The sequence below is a fragment of the Primulina huaijiensis genome, chromosome 1 (assembly GCF_012295235.1).
Source record: "Primulina huaijiensis isolate GDHJ02 chromosome 1, ASM1229523v2, whole genome shotgun sequence".
NCBI classification, from domain to species: domain Eukaryota; kingdom Viridiplantae; phylum Streptophyta; class Magnoliopsida; order Lamiales; family Gesneriaceae; genus Primulina; species Primulina huaijiensis.
In genome coordinates, this window is record NC_133306.1 from 7,637,810 (window position 1) to 7,652,333 (window position 14,524).

At 35.2% G+C, this 14,524-nt stretch overlaps 1 long non-coding RNA gene across 3 annotated transcripts; it reads left to right on the top strand.

The window, feature by feature from the left end:
* Positions 1 to 11,671: 11,671 nt before the first annotated feature.
* On the top strand, positions 11,672 to 14,157 carry LOC140980949 (uncharacterized). Of its 3 annotated transcripts, none has more exons than XR_012176012.1 (3): positions 11,686 to 12,224; positions 12,664 to 13,839; positions 13,936 to 14,157. It is a non-coding gene; the product is annotated as an uncharacterized lncRNA (long non-coding RNA). The 3 variants fall into 3 exon arrangements; XR_012176011.1 differs by having other exon boundaries at positions 11,687 to 13,839; positions 13,936 to 13,995; positions 14,091 to 14,157; XR_012176010.1 differs by having other exon boundaries at positions 11,672 to 13,839.
* Positions 14,158 to 14,524: the final 367 nt, after the last annotated feature.

The following is a 14,524-nucleotide window of genomic DNA, read 5'->3' on the forward strand; positions in this document are numbered from 1 at the left end:
TCTATGCCCAAGCAAAACAAAAACCAAGATTTCAAAAATCAGCATGATGACCATGCTAATATAGCTTCTAGTAGTGAAAACATGGGTGATGTTTTTATTATGACTGAGGTATGTGATGTGTCTATGGTGAATTCTGTGCATTCAACTTCTTTGTGTGAGAATGAATGGCTAGTTGATTCTGCGTGCACTTTCCACATGTCCCCATTTAAAAATCTATTTTCTAAATATAAAGAAGTGAAGCATGAGTCTGTTTCTATGGCAAATGAAAAATTGTGTCAAGTTGCTGGTTTTGGTGATGTATCGCTGAAATTTGATTCTGGTTATGTGTTAACTTTGAAAAATGTGAGGCATGTTCCCGATTTATGTCATAATTTGATTTCATGTGCCGTGTTAGAAGATGATGGTTTACAGGGTAGATGGGGAAACAGGGTTATGAAAATTATGAAAGGGTCTTTAGTGGTTTTCAAAGCTGCCAAAAAGAGAAACTTGTATGTTTGTCATGCTGAATGTGAATCTTGTGTGCAAAATTCTGTGAATGTTGTCTTAAGTGACAAAACTGATTTGTGGTACAAAATATTAGGTCACATGAGTTCTAAGGGTCTAGAAATTTTGCACAAAGATGGTTATTTTGGTAGTGATAAATTTTCTTGTATTCTATTTTGTGATTCTTGTGTTCTTGGTAAACAGTCCAGAGTTAAGTTTCCAAATTCCCAAACACTCTGTCACTTCTGAAATACTTGAGTATTTGCATGCTGATGTGTGGGGTCCTGCTAGTGTGCCAATGCATGGTGGAAGTCAGTATTTTCTATCTGTTATTGATGATTTTTCGAGAAAAGTTTGGGTGTTTTTAATGAAAAACAAATCTGATGTGTTTGAGAAGTTTAAAAACTGGAAAAACTTGATTGAAAATCAAACAGGTAAGAAAATTAAAATTCTAAGAACTGATAATGGTCTTGAATTTTGTAATCGATTGTTTGAAAATTTATGTGTTGAATCTGGTATTCAAAGACATAGGACAGTCCCTTATACGCCTCAGCAAAATGGTGTAGCTGAGCATATGAATAGAACTTTACTTGAAAGGGTGAGGTGTATGCTTGCAAGTTCTGGTCTTTCAAAAACGTTCTGGGTGAAGCTGTTTGCACTGCTGCTTATTTGATAAATAGGTCTCTTCCTGTGCCTTTGAACGGTAAGTGTCCAGAATTTGTGTGGTCTGGTACGCAAATTAATTTTTTAAACTTGAAAGTTTTTGGTTGTTCTGCTTTTGTGTATCAGAAAAATGACAAACTTGAACCTAGGTCTGTGAAATGTGTTTTTCTTGGCTATCCTGATGGGGTTAAGGGTTATAGATTGTGGTTAAGGGACCAACCTGGTTTTAAAATGTTAATCGGTAGGGATGTTGTTTTCAATGAGTTTGAATTTCCCTGTTTATTTGTTTCTTTACCTACTCCTAAACCTGCCACTACTCCAAACAAGGTGGAGCATTTACTTGGTCCAAGTCATGATTCTGAAAATGTGCAGAATGTTCCTGATATGAATGATTTACCTGAAAATCTGCCTGAAACTGTTTTTGATAATCAAGTTGATACTTATGCGCATGAAGAAATTGTTGAAAATATGCCTGAAACTGATATTAGTTATTTGAATGATTATCAATTGGCTAGGGATAGGCCTAAAAGAAATATTAGGCAGCCAAAACATTTTGATGATTTTCATATGACTTCTCATGCATTTAGTGTGTTTGAGTCAATATGAAGAATCTTTAAAATCTTAAAACTCTGTACAATGGATAAATGCGATGAATGAAGAAATTAATTCGCTGCATGTTAACAACACTTGGATTCTTGTACCTAAACTTGAAAATTGTTCTGTTGTGGACTGTAAATGGTTATTTAATGTCAAGAATGAATGTGAATCTGTTAGATTTAAAATTAGGTTAGTGGCTAAGGGCTTTACTCAAAAGGAAGGGATAGATTATACTGAAATATTTGCTCATGTTGTAAAGTTTACTACCGTGCGAATTATGCTTGTCCTTGTTGCTCAGTTTGATTGGGAGTTGAAACAATTAGATGTTAAAACTGCTTTTTTACATGGTGAACTTGATGAAAAAAATTTTATGAGACAACCTGATGGTTTTGTTGATTCTAAGTATCCTGATCATGTTTGTTTGCTAAAGAAATCTTTGTATGGATTGAAGCAATCCCCTAAGCATTGGAACAAAAAGTTTGATGAATGCATGCTCTCTATGAATTTTACTAGAAGTAATTATGATCATTGCTTGTATTTCAAACACAATGCTAAAGTTCCCGTTTTCTTGCTTATCTATGTGGATGATATGCTATTGATTAGTTCTTTTATGAAAACTTTTGATCATGTCAAAAATTGCTTGAGTGCTAAATTTGATATGAAATTCCTAGGAGATGCTAAACGTATTCTTGGCATGAACATTTATAGGGATAAAACACGTTCTGTTATTTTGTTAAATCAGGATACTTATGTTAAGAAAGTTTTGAGTAAATTTTCCATGTCGATTGCAAAACCAGTCAATGTACCTTTAGCTGGTCATTTTGTTCTAAGTAAAGAGCAATCCCCTAAAACTGATTTTGATGTTAAAAACATGAAGAATGTGCCATATTCAAATGCTATAGGTTCTGTCATGTATTTAATGGTTAGCACGAGGCCTGATATTGCTTATTCTGTGAGTTGTTTGAGTCAGTATATGTCTAATCCTGGTGTTTACCATTGGCAAGCTGTCAAATAGCTTTTGAGATATCTGAATGGTTCTGTGAAGTATGGTTTAAAATTTTCAAAATCTGATGTTGGTGTTAAATTGGTTGGATATGTGGATTCTAACTATGCAAATGATAGGGACAATAGAAAATCAACAACTTCTTATGTGTTTACGTTGTGTGGTGCTTGTATTAGCTGGAAATCTCAATTACAACACATAGTAGCTCTTTCAACCACTGAATCTGAGTATGTTGCTGTCACTGAAGCTTTAAAAGAAGCTATTTGGTTGAAAGGTCTTATTTCTGAAATTCGTTTTCTGAAGGTGAAGTTGTAGTATTTTCTGATTGTCAGTCTGGTATACAATTGTGTAAGAATTCTGTTTTTCATGATAGAACTTAACATATTGATGTTAGATTCCACTACATTCGTGATGTAGTTGCAAAAAGCATAGTCTATCTTGAAAAAATTCCTTCTCAATTCAATCTTGCTGATATGGGAACTAAGTGTTTGTCTGTTGAAAAACTCAGATCTTGTTTAAAAATTTTAAACTTTGATACTTCTGATTGATGTGTTTTGTTTCTATTCTGTAGTGTAGCTTACTTAGTGTTTGCTACATATTGGTACTTGTACTAACTTTGTGTTTTCTGCAACTAGGGCAATGATGATGGCTGTAGGTGAAACGTCTGCTACTCGTTTTCTTAAATCGTGCTAGAAATTTTTTTTCCTCATTAATCTCCATAATTCAAAATATACATATATATAAATACTTTAAAATATCTTGTCACCATTTTAAAAATAAACATCCAACTAACATTTAAAAATCTAAAGGAAAATATTTTAAAGTATAAAATCGTCAAACGTTTTACCAACCTAAAAACATTATTTGAAAAGTATAGCTCATAATATAACCTCTCAAAAACCACTCATAAACATAAATAAAAAGTCGTAAAATTATCTTTATTATAACTTAAAATCATAATTCATAAACTAGTGCGGAAAACTAGCGTCGGTCCTCGGATTATGTGCACTTCAGTCCAGTCAGATCAACCATCAAGACCTCCATAAACATAATCGTCCTAATCACCTGCATCAATCACACCTAGTGAGTCTAAAGACTCAACACATCATATCCTTGATAACAAGTAATACGTAATACAGTTCACATACAACAGTGAAAAATACTTGTACTTAAAATATAGTTTTCATGAAGATGCATAAACTTTAACCAAAACCATTTTCATAAACATTTTCATGATGCATAAATTTTAAATAAAAACATTTTCATAATGATGCATCAATTGAAACATAAACATGTCCATAACCTTTTCATAAATATTTTCGTAAATATTTTCATATCAACATATTCATATTAACATATTCATATTCATATTCGTATTCATATTCATGTTCGTGTTTGTTAAATTCAGATCGTGATTGTGAATCGTATTCTTAATCGTATTGGGGCGATGGATCCTTCTAGAGAAAACCATAGTACTGGGCGGCGGGGACACCAGCGACACTCTCACCAGTCAACTGGGCCTTAACCAACGTATTAACATATTCGTATTCGTATTCGTATCCGTATCCAAAGAAACACGATCGTCGGGCTCCCACTGGGACCATAACCCTCACGATATCTCTAACATGTAGTAGTCACAATCCCTTCACATCATTCAACATGTTATCATCACTTAATAAAAATCATGTATATATATATATCGTTTTATTTTTGAAACCAAGCATGCAACATATCTTTTAATTGTCCAATTTAAAACTTAATAATTCATGAACATTTAAAAATCATATTTCAACATATAAAAATCCATAAACATCCATAATCATTGAAAATAATCATATTAGCATATAAAATAGCATTTAGGATACTGCCATGACGTTTACTAATTTTAAAGTGTAAGATGACCGTTTTACCTCTGGACATTAAATTTCACGTTTTTGACTTTTTCTTAATTTTCTTGACTCTAAAATGTCCCAAATAATTATTTAAGCTTACATGAATTTTCTCATATTTTTATTTAGCTTAAATCGAAGACTTTTAAATTAATCTTTAAATGTAACATATTAACGCGTTTTAATCCCGAATTAAATCAAACTTTCATATAAAATTCCCAAATTACAAACTTAGACTTTTAATAATTATTTGAGCTTAAATATAATTTTCCATAATTTTATTCCGCCTAAAACTATGCTTTTCAATTAATTCATTAATTAGCATTTCGTGCGGCGATTAAATCTCGGATAAATCTAAAACTCGTTATTTTGATCCCAAAATTTTAACATAACCTTTTTATGATTTATTCTACCCTTCCAAGTCATGAGCCACACCTGTGGACCACTGGATTCAATTTTAGCCTTCAAATTTTTGTTTTTGACACATCGACGAACACGACGAGCCATCTCCCAATTTACTCGAGCCACACCCGAGCCACCTTGAGCCAAAACCTAGCCAACCCACCTAGGGACCCTTATGACGAAGCCTAGCCCAAAAAACTAGCCTTGGCCCGCTCAAAACTTTCTGGAAACTTGACCCAATTGCATGTGTGTGTACGTGAGGTGTTCTAATTACATTAGGAATCCTTGCTAGCCTAGGGCTCTTCCAACCGAGCCACCACCGAACCACTATGACCCTAACCAACCCTGGACCACGCCCTGACCCAGCCCAGACTAGCCCAGGCCCTTGAACCCCAACCACGAAGCACCTGAATCAGAAACAGCATGCGTGCTTCCCTTGCTGTTCGTAGGCGATGTGAGTTTCCTACTTCGGCTAGGACTTCCTGCTCGAGCCTCCCTCAAGCCCGCACCCTCCCTAGCATCTCTCGGGTAGGAGTCCTTGCTGTCAAGGACTTCTCCCAAGCCCCTTAGCTCGAGTCCTAGCATGGCTAAGACTCTTCCCTTGACTCCCCCACGGCCTTGGCTAGCCCTTGGACCAAGCCAACACTAAGCCCAGTCGTGAAGACAAAAAACCGACCCCTTGTTTTCTCATGACAGCAACATGCTTCAAGCTTTGTGTGTTCGGTTTTGTGCTTTGTTTGTGGCTTATTTTAGGACTCTAAACTCCTGTAAAACAATGTCTAAACCTGTCCTGATCATGGCAGCCCCTTTAACACATATAAAACATGGTTTTGGAAATTACAAACACCAATTTGGAACACATAAGCATGTAGTTACGAAAATTTAACTTGTGTGCTATGTTTTTCCTTAAAAATCATGCATAAACAAATACTATGGTGTGATGCTGTTTTGAAAGAAAGAATAGGCGTGCCTTGGCGTATTTAACGCACGATTATTCGTTGACGACGTCGAAGAACAGGGAAAGACCTTTGGCTTTGAATTCTCCTTAAGCTTTGCTCGATTTTCTTCTTCCATTTTTTTTGGGTGTGTTGTGTGCCGTGTATGAAGTGTTTTGGGAGGACAAAAATTCAGAAAAGTAGGCGTGTACAAGTGATTGTGTGGGGAGAGTTTTATGTATAATAAATACTAATTAAACACTAACAAGTCTTTAGGCCTATTAGGCCAACAATTTAGGCCCATTAGTCTTAATTAGGATTTAATTAAAATATTAAAATAGTTTTAGTAAAAATAAGTTTGTGAATTTAATAGTCGAATTGTCAAAAAGTTCGTATTTTTGTTGAAAAACCAACACCGATAAAATTTACGTCCCGGTGTATAAAATCACCTCAAAACCCCTTATTTTAAAAAAAAAAAAAGAAAAACCATCAATCATATTTTAAATAATTAAAAACAATTATTTAATAAAACATTTTATGTTTTTCGGCCCTCGGTCTCCGTTCTTCGGTCGCAACTTGAATAATCCTTAAAAATAACATTTTATGCATCATGACAATTAAATCTTATTTAACATATAATCATGCATGTCACATACTCAATTAAGCAATTAAATTATTTAATTACTTATTTTTCCATATTTCTTAGATTTGCATGCCGTTGGATTACGTCGTCTTAATTTTGGAAATTATCATTCAAGGAGTAGCTACCTTTGCTTTGCTAGATTCCGGAGCTACACATTCATTCATATCTGAAACTTCATCAAAAGACTGAATATTACTCCTCAAGATATGGGTTTGGGTTTCAAAGTTTCTATTCCTTCCGGTGATTAAATGCTCACATCTAGAATTGTCAAAGATCTGGAGCTTCGTATGTGCAAAAATGTGTTCGGCAGATCATATTGTGCTTCCTATGCCCGAATTTGATATCATACTTGGGATGGATTGGTTGTCAGCGAATGGAGCTTCGATTGATTTTAGTCAGCGATCTGTGTCTATTCGACCGCCTAGTGGCAAATCTTTTGTTTTTGAGGCGGCGAGAAACAAGCAAATGCCGCACATCATCTCTTGTCTATCCCCGTCAAGCTTTTCTAGCATGTGTTACCACTTCACATGCACATATCAGTCAGAAGTTGGAATATGTAGATATTGTTAGACGATTTGATATTTTGACTATTTTTTTTGATTTTCAAATAATAGCTGGTGTTTTATTTTAAGGTGGAAAATATTTTCATGTGGGAAATGTATATGGCCGAAAATTGAGGGTTTTAAAGAAAAAAAAATTTCTATTACTTTTTTAAGAAAACGAATAAGAAGACGTCTCAGTTGGTATCAGAGCAAAGGTCCTGTAAAGGGTTGTGCCACCATCAGCGCCGGAAAGATCAGTCATCAAGCATCAATTTGTAAGTTTTACATGCTTTATATGATTTGATACGATGTTACCTGCATATTGACATGAATAATATGTTTACGTTACATGTTTACTAGTTTATTTAGTATTTATGCATTGCATGCGTAAATTACTAAAAATGAAGTAGGATATGTCACATGATTAGAAAACTTAGATTTACATGTTGGTTACGTTAGAATTTAGAAAACATTCAGATAAAATGCCTCCTATACGTGCCCATGTTAATGAGAACCAAGCCGAGAACAGCGTGAATCATCAAGGGAATGCACCACCTCCTCCTCCAGGGGATGCGGCTACTCGTGCTTTAGAAGGGATGGCTCGTCTCTTTGAGCAGCAGTTACAACAACAACAGTTACAGCAACAACAGTTGAAGCAGCAGTTACAGCAGATGTAGCAGGCACCGAGGCCTGATAGGTATGGTTTTTACGTGTTTTACTGCATTAGTTTTGTGTGTGTTTGCATTATGCATGCTTATATTTCATTTACATTTTGTTCGTTTTAGAGTAATCATTTGCATGTTATCATGTCTCACTTGGGCGTGGCGAATTTGCAGGAAAAATGACCGAAAAACGGATATAGGAGCAAAATGTGAAAATTGGGCAGAAAGACTGCTGCCCGAACGGTAGAAATTTACCGCTCGGGCGAGAGAAAAGATTCACGCAGCCAAAGTACAGAATATGTGGCGCTCGGGCGGTAATTTTCTCCCGCCCGAGCGCGAGAGAGGCCTTCCGAGAAGAAAAAATATAGAAGCCTCGGCGCTCGGGCGGTGAAATTCTACCGCCCGAGCGCGAATGCCGCATTCCCCAAGCAATTTACAGAAGGTGTGGCGCTCGAGCGGTGAGCACCACCTATTTTTGGAAAAAGTTCTTTGCCGATTCCTTACCTTATTCTTTGGATGTGGATGATATGGAAAGGGATTTGGGACGTTTTTGAGAGTATTCAGACTTAATTCAGAGCCACCACAAGCCTTGGAGAGGAGTTTTGCGCTTGAAGTTGAAGATTCGAAGATTTCCGGGCACAGTTCTTCGCAGATCTCGTCTAGTCTAGTATTTCTAATCTAGTTTTTATCATTTAAACATTGTTTAGTCTATTTTTATTATGAATTCGAGTAGTTAACTTTAAAATATTTGTTGGGATTTAAGGGGATCCTACCCCAAACTTTGATTTAATTAATTTATATTTCGATTGTTGCTTTATTCTTGAATGTGCTACTGTTTTTCATTGTGTTGTTAGAGCGTAGCTAACTTTAACAATGTTTTTATATTGCGAGTGAGTTCGAGAGAATAGGTAGGAATAAGAACGAGTAGCATAGTCCGTAGATCTACAATTTACATAGATATATAAAATTGGATACACGCCGATAGTCATAGTCCGGTAGGGCGAAAACTAGGGGATTTCATAGCTCGACATGTGATTCACTCTTGATAAATAATTAAAGATATTTAATTACTTCACCGAGTAGAATTAGCTTGGCATAGCTCGAGAGATTGTGTTCAATTGAATAGGAAATCCTGCCGGAAGCATACAATCACTATCGAATGAATTAATTAATTAACGAGGGGTAGGTGAACCGATATTCCTAACAAATTCATTTCTCATTGAATTTTTAATCAACTATCCTAGATATTATATCTCATTATTCAATTCTTGAATCTTTTTATTTGCATATTTATTTTAGCATAGTAGTATTAAAACAATCATCCAAATTTCGTACTAAAGATTTAATAACTGAAAATAATAATTGTCAAATACAATCTTCAATGGAACGATACTCGTACTCACGTACATTATAATATTACTTGACATCGTGCACTTGCGATTAATCTTAAGCATACAAAACCATATTTTTATTAAGGATTCCACGGTGCAAGTTTCGCTCGATCAAGGCCACAACATGATATATATGATCAGTTCCGGAGGCTAGCGCCGAAGGAATTTTCTGGCACTACCGATCTTTTTTCTGCCGAGGGTTGGATTCGTTCCTTCGAGGTACACTTTCTCTATCTGGATATGGGGGATGCTGACCGTGTGAGGTGTACTACTTATCTGTTTAGGGATGACGCTTCTTTATGGTGGGAAGGAGCCGAGGAAGGTGTTAACCTTGCCACACTTACTTGGGCTCAATTCAAAACTATATTCTACGAGAAATATTTTACTGCTGATGTTAGAAGCCGATTAAAGAGGAAATTTATGACTCTCCGTCAGGGAGACGCTAATGTTGCTGAATTTGTGAAGAAATTCGATAAGAGTTGTCACTTTGTACCCCTTATTGCCAGGGATGCCGAAGAAAAACTTAGACACTTCATGGATAGTCTACGACCTACCATACGGAATAATGTTATGATGATGCGTCCTTCGGATTATGCCACTGCAGTCACTTATGCATTCCAGTCTGAGCAAACCTTGAAGGACATCGAGTTTGAGTTACAGTGCAAGAGGCAGCAACATCAGAACAACAATCAACCAAATAAGAAGCCATATACGGGTCCTCCTAGACCTCAAGGGCCTCAAAAGCCCCAAGGTCAAGTCAAGAAGCAAGCACCGTCAAAGCCACCACATGCAGCACCAAAGACGGCAGAAGGACAACCATGCAAGAAGTGCAATCGACTACACTATGGAGCATGTGTGTGGGGTACTTCTAGGTGTTTCATATGAAAGAAGAAGGGCACAAAGCAGCGGACTGCCGAAGGAAAAATGCACCTACTATGGGACGAGCATACGTTATGAATGCCGAGGAAGCAGAAGAGGAGGCAGACACTACGCTCATCATGGGTAACGTAGTCGTTTAACATTTTTATATTGCTTTTATTTGCATGAAATGTTAAATTGGTTATCAGAATTGAATCGAGAACAAGATCTAACCTAGTGGAATTTAGGTTGCATGTTCTACCCTAGTTGGATTTAACTTACGAATTTAGAAAACCCTAGAACGATATTTAATTTGGTGCCTTAATTTATGTAAAGGATGAAATAATTCCAAATAAAAAGTTTGGGGCCAAAAATTAAAAGGGATCTTTTGAGGGTTCTGAATTTATAAGGGGTCAAATGGGCAATTTCGAAATTTAAGGGACCGAAATGCAATAATTTGCAAGATAAGGAACCTAAGTGCAATTTCTGAATTCTTAAAGGATCAAAAATGTAATTCTCGAAACATTAGGGGCTAAAATCAAAATTTTCGAAATAAAATAAGGGTTAAATTGAAAATATTCAAAAAAATTGGGGACTAGAATGCGAGTTTCGAAAAATTGAAGGACTAAAATGAAATTTTTTAAGAAATGCTTAAGTTCAACACGAAATCTTCACCTAGCCTTTGGGAAATTACTGATAATAAATCCTTAAACTTCATCACGAAAAGATTTAAAAGACGTTTTCACCACAGGGAGAATTCTCATTCAAGGAGTAGCTACCTATGATTTGCTAGATTTCGGAGCTACACATTCATTCATATCTGAAACCTTCATTAAAAAACTGAATATTACTCCTCAAGATATGGGTTTGAGTTTCAAAATTTCAATTCCTTCCGGTGATCAAATGCTCGCTCACATCTAGAATTGTCAAAGATTTGGAGCTTCGTATGTGCAAAAATGTGGTTCGGGCAGATCTTATTGTGCTTCCTATGCCCGAATTTGATATCATACTTGGGATGGATTGGTTATCAGCGAATGGAGCTTCGATTGATTTTAATCAGCGATCTGTGTCTATTCAACCGCCTAGTGGCAAATCTTTTGTTTTTGAGGCGGCGAGAAACAATCAAATGCCGCACATCATCTCTTGTCTATGTGCAAGGAAGCTTATTAAACACGGGTGTCAAGCTTTTCTAGCATGTGTTACCACTGCACATGCACCTATCAGTCAGAAGTTGGAAGATGTAGATATTGTTAGACGATTTGATATTTTGACTATTTCCTTTGATTTTCAAATAATAGCTGGTGGTTTATTTTAAGGGGTAAAATATTTTATAAAAATATTTTCATGTGGGAAATGTATATGGTCGAAAATTGAGGGTTTAAGAAAAAATTTCTAGTACTTTTTAAAAAGACGTCTCAGTAGGTGACTTTCCTGACTAGTTGAACCAGTGTTGGGCCAAAAGGTGGAGAAATGTTGGGTTTGGCCCAATTTTTCTCCGGCCCATTACTATGGCCCTTCCCCTTCCACCCTTATCTTTATATGGGTTTTAGGGCTTAAAACAATGAGAACCCTCCTTTCATTCTTTCCAGCAGTAGCCGCCTAACGTTTTCTTCCTCCCCCACAAATTGTGAGATGCCGACTTGAGAGAGGAGAGAGCGTGAGACTTGAGAGAAAATAAAAAGTTTCTTCGTGTGTGTCTTCCTTCGGTGACTGAGTGTCTTCGGTGTTCTCTTTGCTTTGTGCTATTCTGTGTGTTTCTCTCTCGTTTGTTCACGTTATAAGAAGGGAAACCTTTGTGGTTTTCGCCTTAGTTTACTGCGTATTTGGAGAGGTCAAAATCAGTTCGTGTGAGCCCCGTTTTTTTTCCTATCATATCATATTGTATTGTTTTTTGTTGTGTTGAAAGTTGCAGATTTTCCAGAGATAGAAGGTACGACATCACCGATGGGCACTTAACAAATAATAATCAAACCATGATTTTTCTCTCCACTCTCCACTATTGTGACTGCCGCAATCTCTCCTTCTCGCTCCCGACTGAAAATTCCCATAAAATTTAGCAATTTTCTTCCAACGGTTCTCGATCATATTTTGGGTGATTGTACATGGAATCAACGTTTCTATCCCCTCAAAGTGTAGTTTAAGTTTTCGCATTGCAGGTTATTATTTTCCTTTAATTTGCTTTTGGATTTTTTCTTCAAATTTGTTTGTGTGTTTTGGGAATTTTTTTATGGAAATGGATTTAATGTTTGCTATGAATGACATGGATCAATTTGTGTGATGTAAGGAGAAGGTTGAAATGAGGCAATTCAATTTGCTAATTTTACCAGTAAATATCTATTTTTTCTTTCGTATTTCTTCATAATAGCACTCTCATTTCAAACTCACAATCCTTAAAGTATGTATGTATGCTCCAACACGGCAATGATATGAATTGAATCTTGAAATGTATAAAAAAAATCATTTTTAGCTGGTCGAACAATTTTTTTGGATATTGTTTTTTGGGTTTCATGGAATACTTAACAACTGAGATGAGGATTCTGTTGACCCTTGTATATATTCTATTAAATTCTGTATTTGAGAATGAATTTTGTACAGGGGAGCTCCTAGCCAGGGTTCTTTGTCAAAGGAGTGACAAACCTCAAAAAAGTGTAAGCAAATTGTTGAAAAATATTCATAATAAAGCTGCTGTAAAAAAGATTTTTTGAATATATTTCTTACTATTCACATGCCACATTCATATTTCTCTCACATAAGTTGAGCCAGCACTTGGCCAAGGTAAGTAATCTTGATACATTGCTGCTTTTTAATGTTTATTTTTTAAATTATAGTTAAAAGAACTATAGAGGCATTAGGTTGTTCCTCAATTTCATGTGATTGATTTGAAGTATGAAATTCTTGAATTATATTTGGCATACGTTGAAGATAAATCATAGCTAAAATACAAGTGTAAGGTTGGTTACATTTCCAATTGTAATGAGATTTCATATTTAACCTATTGGATGAACTTTGTACTTATATTGTTATTGAAGTATCCATCAATAAGTTGGTATAACTGTAATGGAGAATAACAACATAGAGCTAATTTCTTGCAAGGTAAATTACTGGGAAAAAAAGATTAAAAAATAACACTGCATAATTCCATCTAGTGTATTTTTTCATCGTGGTTAATTGTGTATAGTATCAATTAATCCCAATATATTTCAGCAGCTTTGATGAAATTTTTCTGCAAATTCTGATTTATGTTCTGCATCTTAGTGTACTGCTTCCAGAATGCAGTTGGTATCATTATATTTAGAATTTAATTGTTTCAATATGTTCATCATATGAGGTTGAGAATTTGTTGAATTTGTCGTGCAACAATCTTAGGGTCGTCCTATATTTCCTTGTTTCGACCAATTTTACGACTACAATCTACAATGGAGAATGAAGCTCAAACTTGTATTTAGGAAGCTAATTTTTTTTTTCCAGTAAACGATACTATAACTTTTCGATCAATGTAAATATATTACTTTATATTGAGCAGGTGGTACTTTACTTGTTAATTTCTAAATGACATACCAACCAAAATGTTTGAAAGTATAACTTTTCGTTAAAAAGTGTAATTTCTCCATATTACGAACTCCTATAAATTTCTATACCTACTATATAGATTATATGACGTTTTATTTTCTATTTTGATGTAATTTATATTTTAATTTGTTCTTGTAGGTCAAAATTTAAATTCAATTGTCATTGTTTGTAGCGATGAAGATGATATAGAAATCAATCAAGGTAAGATTAATATGATTTGTTTACCTACATTTTAATCATTTTGAAATTTTTGTGATATTTATTTGTTTGGATATGAACTTTTTTGATTTCTTATAGATAAAACACCAGATGCAGTACCTATCATTGAACAAAATGTACCTGTACCAGCCAATGAGGGTAAAGTTTCTAAATCTTGTGAAAAGTATTAGTTTTTGCTCCAAAGGTTTAGGATTTTACTCAAAAAGTATTATTTGTTTCTGAAATATTTGCAGAAGACACTATTGATTGTGTTGATGTATCTGGTTCTCTTGTTGGTATGACAAAAGAAACAATTGATCATATGCATCAGTTGTACTGTAAACATGCTCGTGCACTAGGTTTTAGTGTTCGTAAATCAACCACTAGATGCTCTAGCAATGAAGTTGTGGTAGAGAAATATTTTGTATCTTCTTGTGCTGGAGTAATACACAATCATTCACATTCTTCTGAAGTGGACTGATATTGTACTTGTGCACACCTTTACAAAGCTTTTTGAGGACATACGTACACCAGTCGTAATCTGAAATCCTCTCCACATGAACCAATTAATTATTTCACAACACCCAAACTGACCAAACGATTTGAACTAGGAGTTAAAATGAATACAAACTGTAAAGGATGAAAAATCTCTTAAAATCATCCCCTCCATCTGTCAACCTTGTCTGAA